Here is a 14,592-nt window from a genome sequence, read left to right on the forward strand (position 1 = left end):
GTAAAATAAAAAAAAATCCTCCAATAAATTTACCTTTTGCTCGTGCTCTTCAATAATTTCAAAATGAAGGCTGCTGCTCGCAGCTTCTGCTTCTTGACAGCTTCCTTTCTTTGTTTCAAGCTCTGGTATGAAAAATACAGTGACTTTATTTGTTGTACTATAAGTCTCAATTCTGCATGGTTTTTGCCTTTTTTGAAAAAGTAACAGTGTTGAGATAGACCCACAAGATAGGTGGTTATGTATGCCAAAGGCGCTTGGTGCTAGCCTACAGAATACAAAGAATACACATGAGTGACTGCATACTCACCGCCTTTTCACCTGGCACCGTTTCATCGCCTGGCACCCTTTCATTGCCTGGCACCCTTTCATCTGCTTTTTCAATGAAACGCGGCAGCGGTTCCCGCATCAGTTTTATTTTTTTCCTTAATGAATCGAATGTGTCTGAAAAGAGAATGTTGTCCAGATTTGAATTAGTTGCATTCATGGGTTGAAATGGGGCAACTTTACAGTTTTAATACAGCTATGAGATGAGAAACATTATGTACCTTTTGTGCTCCTGATCAAGCTGCCATCAACAGAACTCTGCACAGATGCAAAGCTTCACACCTTGGCAACACCATATGTGCCTAACTCAAAACGTCACAATATTACACCATCCTTGCAACTGTACATTGACCATCAGTATGGTGGTGTCAATTTTTGAGGTAGAGAACACATTCTGTACACTGTAGGTATCGTTTATTGTAGGTGCAGCCACGTGTTGGGAACACAAGAGCGGAACATTACTGCTTGCACTTCGCCTGGTAATCGTGCTCTCAGCAGCGGACAAATAGCTAAACACATTCGATGGCAGCCATTTTACCACGACCGCAAGGCGAACACGGCTGTAGTGGCGCTGCGTCGCTACATCCGTATTGAATTCCTTCCGGCCTGGCGCCTGGGACCGCACAGGAGTACAGAACAGGACCCCACTACGCTTGTGAAGAGCGCTCGAGCGGTGTGCTTAGAAGCAAATGAAGCGAAGCGTTAGCGTAGCTTATCTGCTAGGACCAAACTGTACCTGTACGGTTTGCATGTCAATTCGGACAGCCCCCCCCCCCCCCCCCCCCCCCCTCCCCCCGTGGTTCGGTGGCTTTTGCGTTCGGTCGTGGTGGCCGTATTGCGATGGAGGCTAAGTACAAATCGGCCTAGAGTTGTGCGATGTACGCGCACGTTAAAGAACCCCGGAAGGTCTGAATTAATCCGGAGCCCTCCTTTATCCCTCATGGTCCATGTGTCGCTTCGGTCCGTTTACCTCCACAAAATAAAATTTACTAATTGTCCACTCGAATGTTATTAGTGAATTTCAGTACCTCTGAATGAGTCTGCACAGCCAACAGAAGCAAAGCGCACAGAGCCAACCGCAGGCCGGCAGGTGCCAGGCATGTTCAAGGCACATTTTCGGCCAACGGCGAATGCTACTCAGGACCGGAGCAAACCGTTCGCACGCTCTAAACAAGTGCTGGCGCAGGCTAAGCTCTCTCCAGATACGGTTAAGCAAATCATACAAAGGCAGGCTCACCTGCAAGCGCGAAAACGTACGCTGGGTAGTACCCTAGTACCGCTCCGTCTTCACTACACCAATATATTTCATTTTTTTTTCTCACTGTTGAAGTCGCCTTCATTCGTAGGCGAAAATCGCTTAATTAGTGCCACCGGCACTATTGCTTTCACTCAGCCCTCGTATCTCACAAATGCAAGCATTATGAAAGAAGAAGTACGAGTGTCGTTGCCTCTGAACGACGGCGACAATGCGTTTCGGCTACGGCATGGCTACGACTACATCCCTGAATGGCTGCGTTCGGTATTTGGAACGATACTGCAGTGGCTAACTGTAGCCATACCTCAATTCGATTCCGCTTTTCTAGTATTGATACGCGGACTGAACATTATCAATAAAGCTCTGGTACATTCGTCACGAATATCAGTGCAGTACATAGTCAGGTTGACACACAGAAAATTCTACTCCTTGTAGATATCAAATCATATAATGGCGATTTCCGCTGGTCGTGCTGGAGCAGCTTTTCTTGCTCCGCGACGACAAATTCGAGTTCCACTGTTCGACCTGGACCGACCGCGCGAATTCCGCTGGTCGTTTGGAGCAACTGCGTTCCATACGGAGCGCTGGTCGACAACGGTCGCTGTGCTCCGAGGCGGTTTGGGGCGCTCTTTTGCGATTCCAGCGCCTCGCTTCAGATCCACCAGTGGAATTCGCCATAAGTACAAGGGAGCGTCCCATGTATACATTGCATGACTTGAAAACGAGTCCACACAAGTTCTTAACGAGTCCAGTATGTCCACGACAACATGCATACTGATTCTAGGTAAACAGGGGATTTTACTCGTGCGCTGGTACAATTAATGACTCATTTCCTGAACTTGATTCTTGCCTTGGACAGGGGTACATATGTCAGTGTGCTCTAAATAACCCCACAGAGGCTGAGCCTTCAAAGAACTTTGGGGTACGTTGAACCGCAGAGATAGAGCGAAGAGAGGAGGCATGCTATACTCTAATAATTCGTTAATATTAACTGATTCAACGTCCTTTATTTTGAGAGGAAGGCTCAAAGCCTGTGGGGGGAAATGGGGAAATATACGTTAATCACACTCGAGGTCCGAGACAGTGTAGTTTAGTCGGCACCTTTATACCGCTCTAATCAGGCCACTTTGGCTCCCATATAAGTAGTAAATAGGGGCTGTGTGTCGATATCCGTGTGTCGAGCATAGCAGCGCGGTGCGGCAATTATTTTTTTGCTGTAGTGACTGTATGGCCATTCTCCCGGTTTCAAATGCAGTGCAGTACGAGGACTTTACCGCGGTGATCATATTAAATAACGCAGTGCTCGCGCCGCAACTCTGTAGCACTTTGTGGCACGGCGTCTGCGTTAGTGCAAGCAACTTTTCAGATGTTTTCTCGAAGCGCCTAGCGTCGTTTTCACGAAGTCGGTGGTGCCGCCTGCGTTTAAAATGTCTGCTGGACACAAAGTATTCTAGAGCACTATAGAAATGCCTTTCCAAAGCAAGTTAGACGGACGCCACAAATTCCTGCAGCACGCCTGGGAAGTGCTGCTGTTTTTGGAAGTGTTGTTGTTGTTAGCCTATCAAAAGATGGCACATACCCACACTGGGGCACAAGATGGCACATACCCACACATACCCACATCGGGTGGCTATTCACCTGTACTCAGGTAATAAAAATGAGGGCTGTCTGGTGGAGTAAACTTATTTGCTCTCTAACGTGACGGAATGATTTAGTAAAGGACACTGCAGCTGATTTTTTTTTGCGAAAACAGCTTGGAATGATACTGAAATTAACTTCGCATAAATGTGCTGCAGTTCCTTCCTTGAGCGTGGAAGAAGGCGCTGTGCGTGAAGCGTGAACTGTAGTTATTCGGCCATTCTTGGCATTTTTGACAACAAGGGTGCTTTAAATACACGCAAACAAATTTTCATATTACGCGACAGGAACGATCGCTTCGTCGAAAAGCTGTCGGTGCGAGTGCGTGTCGCAAATAATCGGGTCCTGCTTAAAAAAAACTCGAATAATGCTAACAGTCTGCTGTTCCAGATGGCGTCATACGATTCAGCGTTTCGTGCAGCATAAAGTTACTAGTCAAGTTAGAGCCTATAGCTTGCGTCAGGGATTCGAACTAGCGACCTATATTCAGGGACTGCGTAAAAAAACGTATCATGGTAACTGGCGGCTCTAGTATTTGATGATTGATTGCCATGTGATGGGCGATGACAAGTTAATGAAGTCATTGTTTTTATTTGATTAATTAAAAATAAAATAAGTATTATAAAAAGCAAGGTTGAAAAGCATGATGATGCTAATTAAAAATTTAGTGCGTATAACTGATAAAATTAATCCTTTGAAACAATTGAAGAAAAGCGTTCAATGGTGTACTGCTCAGATTAGAAAGCACCCTTTACGCCATCGCGATTGAGTATTGAGTGCAGGCAAGCTGGAAAAGCCGGTCGTGTACGGAACGTGCTGGCGGATACTATTTCGTGGCCGAAGCTGTGTTGTATAAAAGCGTCTGCTAGGTTGCCAGTAGCCTTCCGCCGGTGCGAACTCTCAACATCCGCGATTGCGAAATCCACCGAGATCGTACTCTGCTGGTCATACGTACCTGAGGTTTACTGACGTTGACGATGTCGGGATCTGCTCCGAAGGAACGGCGTAAGCAGTATGTGGAGCCCGGCGCTTACTTTGACGTGCCGAGCACAACTCTCTACAGGCGTCAAAAGGGCCATTTTGGGGCAGCCGTTGTCGGTCCGTTGAGTGCCATTGTGCTCACGGTCAAACCTACAAGTAATGGAAGTGTCTCCAGCGGTCAACAAAGCGCACCTTCCACTGAAAGCACCGCGTAGGACAACACGGACGACGCAGCGGGCAGTACGGAGCCGAGGGATGAAGTGCACTCCACTGACTACCCAGAAGTTCCGCCCATTGAAGGTGCCGCGCAAAACGGAGCCAGTGGTGCAGCAGCCGACGCAGAGCCTCCAAGCTACGACTTTCAAAATGACGAGTTGCAACCAGAAAGTGATTCTTGCACCGACGCCAGTTCTAATATGAGTGGTGACGTTGGCATTAACAGTGACTACGACCTTGAAAATGACGAGCTGCAACCAGAAAGTGACACCTGTAGCAGAACCAGTTCTGATGTGGGTGGTGACATTGGCCTCGGCAGTGGCAGTCTCACTGAAGAATCTGAGATTTCTGAAGATGAAGATGATGGGTTCCCGTCATCCTTTGCACAATTCAGTAACGAAAAGTTGCCAAATGCAGAGGTGACCAAGATGGGCGCTATAGCAGCTGTTATGGCATATGCAGTATCACATGGCCTAACATGGGCTGCATTAGGGGACTTAATAAAGCTAATAAATTTTCTATTTGTACAAAATGTCTTGCCCCAAAGCACATATGCTTTTCGCAAACTGTGGTGCAAGGAAAAACGAGACATTGTGCAGTACCACTATTTTTGATGGACATGCGGTGCTCTACTAAATGTGATTGAGAAGTCAGCACAGTACCCCAACTGCCGGTGCAAGAGTGCCCTGCAGAAGCTCAAGGACCGCGGCTCATTTTTCATCATTCTGAATTTACATAAGCAATTCAACTTTGCAATTGAAAGTACGAAGGCCCAGCTTCATGAAAACCTGGAGAAGCTGCAAGAGCCACAGTCTGTCATTTCTGACGTTACAAGTGCACAGTGCTACAGCAGTATGCGGGAAAGACTTCCGAAAGATGATCTCACTCTCACTATCAACACCGACGGGAGTCCAGTTTGGAAATCGTCAAAGACTTCAGTGTGGCCCTTACAGTTCATTGTGAATGAACTGCCACCGCACTTGCGGTTTAAGCATCCTGTACTTGCTGGGCTCTGGTTCGGCATGAAACATCCGAACATGCAACTTTTCTTGAAGAAGTTTGTAATTGAAGTCAACACTACCGAAGTAGTTAAGTGGACGTATCTGACAACTACACACCACTCTAAACCAGCTGTGTTGTGTTGCTGAGTCGATGCGCCAGCAAGGACAGCGGTACTGAATATGGTCCCCTTCAACGGGTACTTTGGATGCCCCTGGTGCTTCGTCCGAGGGGAGCATGTTGAATGTGAGCAGTACCTGATGATTCTTAACAGCTTGACACTGGTTTGGGTGATTGCTGAACACTGAACAGTTATCAGGGCTATCAGCAGAACCGAAATCAGAAGAGCCTAATTTTTTTTAAGGGTGCCAGCTTATGGAAACTACTGTTCATGTGCTTAAGTGCTGTATTATCTTTTTGCCTGAAGGGAGCATGCGGTAAACCATAAAAGAACAGCTAGAAGCCAAAACCACGTACATGATTATACGCGACATGAAGCTTGCAGAAGGTTATGATGACGTAATCAATGGCTTCAAATGGCCATCTGCACTCATGAATTTGGGAGGTAAGGGCATTTTTCTCCTTTCTTCCTTTCTTCTCTAGCTGGCATGGACTGACCGATCTCACAACTTCTACATATGTGGCAAAACATGTCCGAGGTATGAACGGTCGATTAGTAAAAAGGAAAATAAGGTTAATCGCCCTCACTAAACATTCAAATTCCTGCATGATCAAGTTCATTTCTTGTTTTCAGCATAAGAACAGTGATGCAAACCACATCCGTTTAGGTGGTGAGAGATAATGTGTAACCTGCGAATTCTTTCCTTGGTTACTCATGGAAACTCCCTTGAGTGGCAGTGCTTGCCATGATATGTGCCATTTTTCCACGTCGTTATGCCGGATTTGTGGTGCACCAAGGCAGCCAAGCCTGTCATATACACAAGCCTAGATCAGTGCAGCATTTACATAAGCACAAGAGATTTGGCCTGCATGCTTTCCCAATGCTCCAGCCTTTCCACCTCAAGAAGGAGGAGCTTCACTTGCTTTTTATCCCCGGGGTTTTCTACACATTCCAAATGTCTCCACCAGGCCATGGTTTTCGTCAGCTATAAAACAATAGCACTAGGCTGCTGCCTTGTTTATTAAACTGTGCAACACTTAATGCAAAATTGGTTGCTTCCAGTATTTACTTTCTACAGCCCCTGCAATATGTTAATTTTTTGCAACTAATTTTTGGCAGTATTTTGTCTCATTTTATCCACCTTCAGTACCTTCATCAGTATTTTACTAATTCCTGTACTTTATCTCATGAAATTGTGCTGTATTTTTACTGATATTAGACGTTCTCTTTTATTTCATGTATAGACCTTGTCAATGGGTTCAGTGTGGAATATATGCACTCCGTCCTGATAGGCGTTGTAAGACAAGTGACCGAGACAATTTTGTCAACGTCGAACTCAGGTCAACACTTCTATGGTGGTAAGGCAATGCACTCAAAGCGGTTCATTCGTGATGCACTTACTAGTGACAGTGCACATTAAAGAACCCCAGGTGGTCGAAATTTCTGGAGCCTTTCACTACGGCGTCTCTCATAGCCTGAGTCACTTAGGTACTTTAAACCCCTATAAACTAAAACTAAAACTTACTAGTGAATGTTGCTGAAATATTACTGCTTTTTGTGGCACTGCATTTATTACTGATTATCGTCACTTTTTGAAATGTGCATCTTATTGCAGGGAAATGGCAGCTGAGAGATCGTAGACCATGCACATGCTATAATCTGTGGCCTTGGCTTTATTGAGTATGATTAGTGGAAGGCACTGTTGATGGTGCCTCTACGTAGTGTACAAAATGTGGTGAAATAGTATGATGCAGCCGTTTAGTACTTACTACTAAGCTGGCTTCCTAGTGGACATATTTTGAGAAACCAAGATGACATAAGATGGTGGTAGCATATTTCATTATCAACCGGCACACTTAGGGACTAGTAGGCTGCTGGTAACTGCTGGGTAGGAAAACGTGCTGCATAAAATAAAATGCTGAATCTTCTTTACAGTGTACTCAGCATTTAATCTTATTTTAATTGGTAGAAGCAAGTTGCAACCATATGCATGTACAGATATTTATATAGTGTGTATAGCAGTGCTTCTGCCTTTAATTTTTTTCCTTTCATCTGTTGGGATTTTTGTATTCTACAGGGTATTATCACCTTGCCTTATTCTCTCTGCTCACAACAAAAGTATGCACATTTATTTTGCAGGTCGTCCTTCTACACTTGAAGACATTAATTTAAGGCTGTTGGCCATCAAACCTCCACACTGCGTGACAAGGCTGCCTAGGCCAATTAGAGAACGAGGACATTGGAAAGCATCTGAGTGGAGGCAGTGGATACTGTTTTATGCTCTGCCGTGCCTAGAAGGTATCCTGCGCCCGGACTATTGGAGGCACCTCTGCAAACTGTCAGAGGCTCTCCACATCTTTTTGCGAGAGGAGCTCACTCTGTCTGAAATTGCCAAAGCAGGTAACTTATTACAGGTCACATTTGTGAATATAGCATAGCTGTAAATTAATTGGCATAATCATAAAATTTTTTGACTATGTAAGATTTTGACCTTTTTACACTCTTCTACAACTGTCTGCAAACCATTTTGAAATATTATTTACAATCATAAATGTTTTTCCTGCATAGTATATTAAGAATAGTCAATTTTGTGAACTGTGGTTCTAAAATATTCACAGAAGGCACAAACTGGTCGGTGCATAAACTTCAAAAATAACTCCTGCCATCTTGTAACCCCTTTTCCTCTTTTTTATAGTGCCTTTCATATTATCCGATGTCATAGTATTCGTCATGTTAGATATATAGTTCTGCTTTTGTGCTATTTGTTCTTGTAATTAACTACAACACTCCTGAAACATTATCCATTGCTTACCTGTTAAAAGTTGTGATGTGGTAAATTTTGTAATGATTCTTTTGCAGTAACACAGACAATTGAGCTAGTTGCTACATCTTTGAAAACTTTCCAAAGCGCTGCGACAGGAGACACAAAGAGAGACACGAAGGAGAAGCGCTACTATCAACTGAAGTTTATGGAAAAAAACACAAGGTTAAATAGCTCACGCAAGGCAGCCAGCAGTGCATGCCCCTACCCCCAAAATGACAAAACCAATCACTGTGTTGAATTAAGATACCGACATTCACAATCATGGATTACAACAGATGGTGTGCTGACGCATATGTCGGAGTTTTCGTGCATATGATATGCCTCTGATAATTCTGTTGTTAGTTGATTAGAATGCCTATACAGAATGTTTGTACTATTGAACACAGGTACACATGCATTTTTGTCCAACGGGTTAGAATTGTTAAGTTCGCTTTCTCTGTAATGCAGGGCCAAATTAGAGGTAGGAGTGCCCTTTAAAGACGAATTATTTTGGCGTAGCTGTGTGCAGCTTTTGCTTATCAGCTAGTGTCATGCAATGTAATGGTGTGTTCTTTCTGGAAGAGAGATTTCATGTTCCTGAACATGGAACTGCTTGTTTTCAATGAACCTTCGCATAGAAAACTTGAAGAAAAACTTGCAATGATGTGGATTGAGAATAACTTGACTGTGTTTGTCGAGGAAATTTTTAATGGCTCTGAACTTCCCCTAATATTCGTTACTTTTTATTTTCAGAGCTGCTTCTGGAGAGCTTCGTCATTCAGTGCAAGAGATTATATGGGGTTGCCAGCTTGACATTTAATGTTCATGTGCTTCTTTATTTGGCTAATTGTGCTCGGTCACTTGGGCCACTGTGGGCACATTCTGCTTTTGTTTTTGAAGGTGGAAATGGACACGTAATTCGGCAGGTGTCAGCTGCAAATGGAATCCCTCAGCAAATTGTTGAACGCATTATTATGCATCGACAACTGCACAAGGTGATGAGCAGCAGCTTTCTGTGTCTCCACGAGAAAGAGTTTTGGATGGAGACCTTTGGGTATCCCCTTTTACAGAAGGCTACGAATGTTGGCAAGTTGTGCCTTTTAGGCAAGGGAAAAGACGTTGCTCTAAGCGCTGAAGAGCAGGATGCTGTGAATAATCGCTTAGGCACGAGTACATTCACAGCATTTCAGTACGAGCGCTTTTTACAAGCAAAACAGGTCTTTAATAGCACTGCATACAAGCGACCATCCCGTTCTGACTCAACATTCATCAAAACATGCAGTGGCTCGTACGAGCGCATCGAAAAAGTATTATTACTAGAGGCCAAAATTTGCGTCTTGATGTGCAGACCAATAATCATTGCAGACAGGGATGCTGCACCACCGCACATCAAAGAGTTCTTTGTCTCATCTGGCAGAACACTTAATGTGGTACTGCCGGAAGAAGTGGCTGACTGCTGCCTTTTCATTGAATTTTTGCAGCAAGAAAAGACATTCATTTGCGACTTACCAAATAGGATAGAAATGTATTGAGGCTAGCAGCAACTGGGTCAAGCGTCTGATCACATGCTTAGAGCATCAACCTCATAAATCCCGCAAATGTAATAATCTAAATTATCGTAATTCCTTAAGCAAATAGCACTAGCACAAATAGAGTCATACCGGTACCTACGAATAACAAGGCTAGCAGACTTTCATGTTCTGAGCATATCCTAACGTAGTAACTGAAAGTTCAAAATCACTCAACCGAAATCCCTCAAAATCACTCCGCAAACTCACCTACAAAACGTTCATTTGCTCAAAATTGGAACTTGTGCCTCACCCATTTGGAACCTGCACCAAACTTATCTTATTTCACTATTAGAATCAGTGCAAAGGTGTGCAGCCCGGAAAATAGTGTGATGTTATGACCACAGCATCAGTGTTTCAGGCACAAAATTGTCGCTCGGCTTACCTCCACTGTCTTTTCATCACACAATTGCCGAACTTTGTCCTTTCCATAAGCTATAGTGTGAGCACTGACTGCGGTTTCATCCATCTCACCTATCTGTACACCCACTTCATCTTCCTCACCTGTGTATACTCATCGTCATCACTTGGGCTTTTTACGGGTTGGAATAAACCTGGTTCGTGAAGTCTTGCCCTACACATACGTGGTGGACGTGTGAGCTACAATTTCCCTCACTTGCACAAAGCATTCCTACTTCCACCAAATAGAACATCGCGTCGTCTTTTCAACAATTTAATTTTGCAGTATTTACATGGTTACACTAATGCCTACCATAAATCCTTTTTTTGCCATCAGCCATAGAACGTTGGAAGTAGCAGTTACCTGCCAGAGCTCATGCTAACTGAGTCCGATCTGAATAAATTCTCGAATCTACTGTTCAACCATACTTGTCATTAGCTGTAATTAACACGCATTGCCTACTACTCCTTATGTATCACAAGTGCACTTCTTATTAACATCTTTTTATGAGTTACTTTTTGCACCCCTATTCATATTATCAGCACCCTTTTCGATGTTGCTTGTATTGCTGCGCGGCCACAGTGTACATAGGTATGTTTGCTTCACCCTTTTGCATTGCCCTATAATAATTTGCTCGCCATCTTTTGCTATGTAACAATAATGTCCTCTTGCTTTTTTTGCTCCGCATTATGTAGTGCCCCACCTAAAGGCCCTTAAGGGACAATAAATGATGATTTTGATACAGGTTGAAAACATCTGCGGAGATGTACTGGCATGTGTTTGTGCCAGTGAATGTACAATAATAGTTATATATATCCTAGTGGAGCAGGATTCCCTTATGCTACTTGGTGCTTATTTGTAGAAAGTACACAACACCAAAGCAATACCTAAATGTGGATTCAGCTGAAATTCTGTCCCGCTGTGTCCTCACTTCATGTCATTTTTTCCTTTCTCTTGAGATCTGTATAGTAACTAGTGAAAGCTGAAATACTATGAAAATAAAGTATACTTTTATTTTTGCATTTCAAGTAGACAGACTGTGTGCAAACTGTCCTGCATGATTATGTGTTTACTGTATCATTTGCTTTATATATAGTGTATTACAGAATATATTTTTGAAGCAAACGTGTCCCTGTCTTTATACATGCATGCTCCAGTAATATCCGAAATTTGTCGATTGTTTAAAATAGCAGATGTACACACTGTAGTGCAATAAATAACAGTGTATAGCAGCTCACTTTTCTAACAAATTTTCGTCACTTCAGGGCGCCTAGTTCTGACAGGTGTTCTCTGAGGTGTTACCAAGAAAAGAAAATGGACCGCATATCGAATGAATTATTCTGAAAAATTTTACTTCCCAGAACCTGGAAATGCAATATTTTTTGCCATACAGGGTATAAGCATGCCAGAGCACACTTTTCGCGTTCATTTTCTTAGTGTTAGGTTGTATACCAGAGCAAAAAATTTGGAGTTGTTTTCATGGTCCATACATATACATGTTTTCCTGCCGATATAGTACATTACACGGTACCGCACTAGAAAAACTTTGCATACATACTTTTAATTGTCTTCACCCATTGAAGTTATCTTCGAACGATTATTCAACAGTTGATTGAGCAATAAAAGCACGGTGTAGACAGCCTTAAAAGCAGACATACAGCTCAAAGGAGCATTCACTGGTGCGCAAAAGCCGTGTTTGAGACCTTTTTTTTAAGGTGCTTCATGTTGGGTGAAGGTGCCGTTATGCATGCGGTGAGGCTTTCGCGCGGCTCCTGCTTTTCTTGGTGGCATTGAAAGCGAATTGATAGGCTTAGCGGAGCGTTTAATTCTACCTTTGAGCAGAATATTTGTTAACCTTGCTCGAAAACTGACGCTGTGTTTTTCTTAAAATTACAAAATTTGATGTCGCTATTAAACAAGACTAATTTAATTTATTGAATTAAAATTGAAGGTTCCTGTTTCATTTTCGCAGTCAAATCCACGCTAGCCATGCACCCAGGGCATCGCGCCGTTCGCTGCCGTGCACGAGCCGAACTCGTGGACTTAGCCGTCGCTGCGGTAGTGTTATTTACGAGTCCGCCCGCACTTTGGCCGCAAAGAGCGCTTAAAACGTGTTCTAACTGCCTGGAGACAGCCCCCGAGGCTCCCGGATCTGGTCGGCCGGCCGCTTTCGAATGGTAGCGTGCTCTGGGTGCACGATAGCGTGCACCCAGAGAGCGCATATAAGTTCGTATAGGCCTCGCCTCTTCGCTCTGTTCCAAGACGGGCCTGCCAGCGTTCCTCTCGACCAGTATGTGCCTGCCGTGCTCGTTGCCTCTATGAAACGCGAAATCAGTCTTGATCGTTTTGAGGTCACCGCGGTGCTCCAAGCCGACTTCTTGTAGTGACGTCCAAGCGCGACACTTAGATTTCTGCATTCGGGGGTAAGCTTTCCGAATTCACCGAGTGCAACGCGTTTCGCGCTTCGACATCCAGGTGCGTCAGCCCTCTGCCAACCACGCAGGTTGCCTCGCATGATCGACGAACATATGACACCATCGCTCACAGCTAACAGTCTACACTCCCAGTATTATGCCAACATCCGCAATGAATGAAGTTTCTCCAGCAGTTGCTGCCACCACGTTGCCACGAAGCCAGCATCACGGACGAAATCCATTATGTTGACCCCTAGCGTCTGCTGGAAACCGCCATGGCCGCCGATACCAGCATCATGGTGGTCAATATAGCGCCAGCATCGATGACCGTACCACTATTTTGCCACTATAGCCACCAAGAATCCACTCTGATTCATCTATAGCCACCAAGAATCCACTCTGCTTCCTCTATAGCCACCAAGAATCCACTCTCCTTCCTCTATAGCCACTAAACATCCACTACGTTTCCGCTATGGATCTCGGTAAGATTTGCGATAGGGATTGCGGGAATTTGAAGACGCTTCAAGTTTAAAACTTCAAAATCACGATATTTGCTGTGCAAATGCTAGGATATATTCTTTATTGAGCTTAATGCATATTTTAGGAAGCTCAAGACCTTAATATTTATGCTTAGCTGCTTGAAGTGCTGCACATGCACCGTATTTATTGCCTAGTCAATACGACTAGCACGGCGGCTTGAAAGAACAATTTTATATTCTAGCTATTTACTTATTTCTATTATCTATTGCAGGAGTGGGCCTGGCCTGGGTTTTAATTAAAATTTCTGGATGATTTTTGGTGCAAACGTATTTCATTAAGTGGTAAAAACATGAAGCTCTCTCAATGACTTACCTAAAATAGTTCATCGAAGATAGTTAAGTGCTGAATCAATATTCAGCGCGGTAAAGCACAATCAGAACCGATATAGTCACTCTATGACGAAATCAACTTCAAGGATAAAATTTGTACTATTATATAAACTATGTAGTGAAAGATTCTGATGCCATATTCAAAACCTCATTCAGTGTTGTATATCATACCGATGACGCCTGCGATGAGTCAAAACTCGCCTTAAAAACCTTCTTTTCTTTGACTCGCTCCTCACATCGCCTTAGACATCGTAATCGCGATAGAGTAGCGCGGTCGCGACGATGGAACGAGTGCCTTAATAACTGTGAAAATTAACATCCCCTATCATACTTAGACAGACGATGGTAAAACGTCGGTAAGGCTACTACACACTACAGCTCTGGGGCACGCGGGAGAGAGACTGCCGTATAAGCTAGGCAAATCAATATGCATTCCGCAACACGTCAGATGCACGCGTATTTGCGAGCAAAAAAATTAACGTCAACAATGCAAACGCTTTTCGCCGAAACCCGCACTGAGTTCCAGAAATTAAAGTGGATATTATGGGTGCATTCCATGCAAGAACAAATGCAAATAGAACACAACAAGCAGTGTCAACAAATGGTAAGAATAGCCTGCGAAAATACACACAATGGCTAGGAACTTAATCACGATTATCTGGCTCCTGATGATCGCGAAAGAATTTTCATGGGTACACACTGCTTTAGGTACCACGAAATGCACAGTACCTCGCAGTGGACAGTGTCGTTTGTCGGAACCAAGACCTTAAGGCCGTTATTAGGATTCACTTTTTGCTGCGGCTGTCATTTTTTTCCTCGAGGAAACGCGAACAGTACGAAGTCATTTTCGTGCCGGCTTGTGCAATGCAATGTGCCGCAATCGGGCATAATGCGGCACTAAATGTAGAGTTGGAATTGCCAGAGTGTAGCCCAACGGAGCTCAACCTGCAGTAGGGCCAGACGGCCTGCGCACGGTGCCGGCGTAAAGCGAAAACACAAGCAAC

General features: G+C 44.0%; 1 pseudogene; it reads left to right on the forward strand.

Moving 5' to 3' along the window:
* Nucleotides 1-4,194: 4,194 nt before the first annotated feature.
* Nucleotides 4,195-9,869, forward strand: LOC144095569 (uncharacterized; annotated as a pseudogene).
* The last annotated feature ends 4,723 nt before the right edge of the window (nucleotides 9,870-14,592 follow it).

The sequence above is a fragment of the Amblyomma americanum genome, chromosome 6 (genome assembly GCF_052857255.1).
Source record: "Amblyomma americanum isolate KBUSLIRL-KWMA chromosome 6, ASM5285725v1, whole genome shotgun sequence".
NCBI classification, from domain to species: Eukaryota; Metazoa; Arthropoda; class Arachnida; order Ixodida; family Ixodidae; genus Amblyomma; species Amblyomma americanum.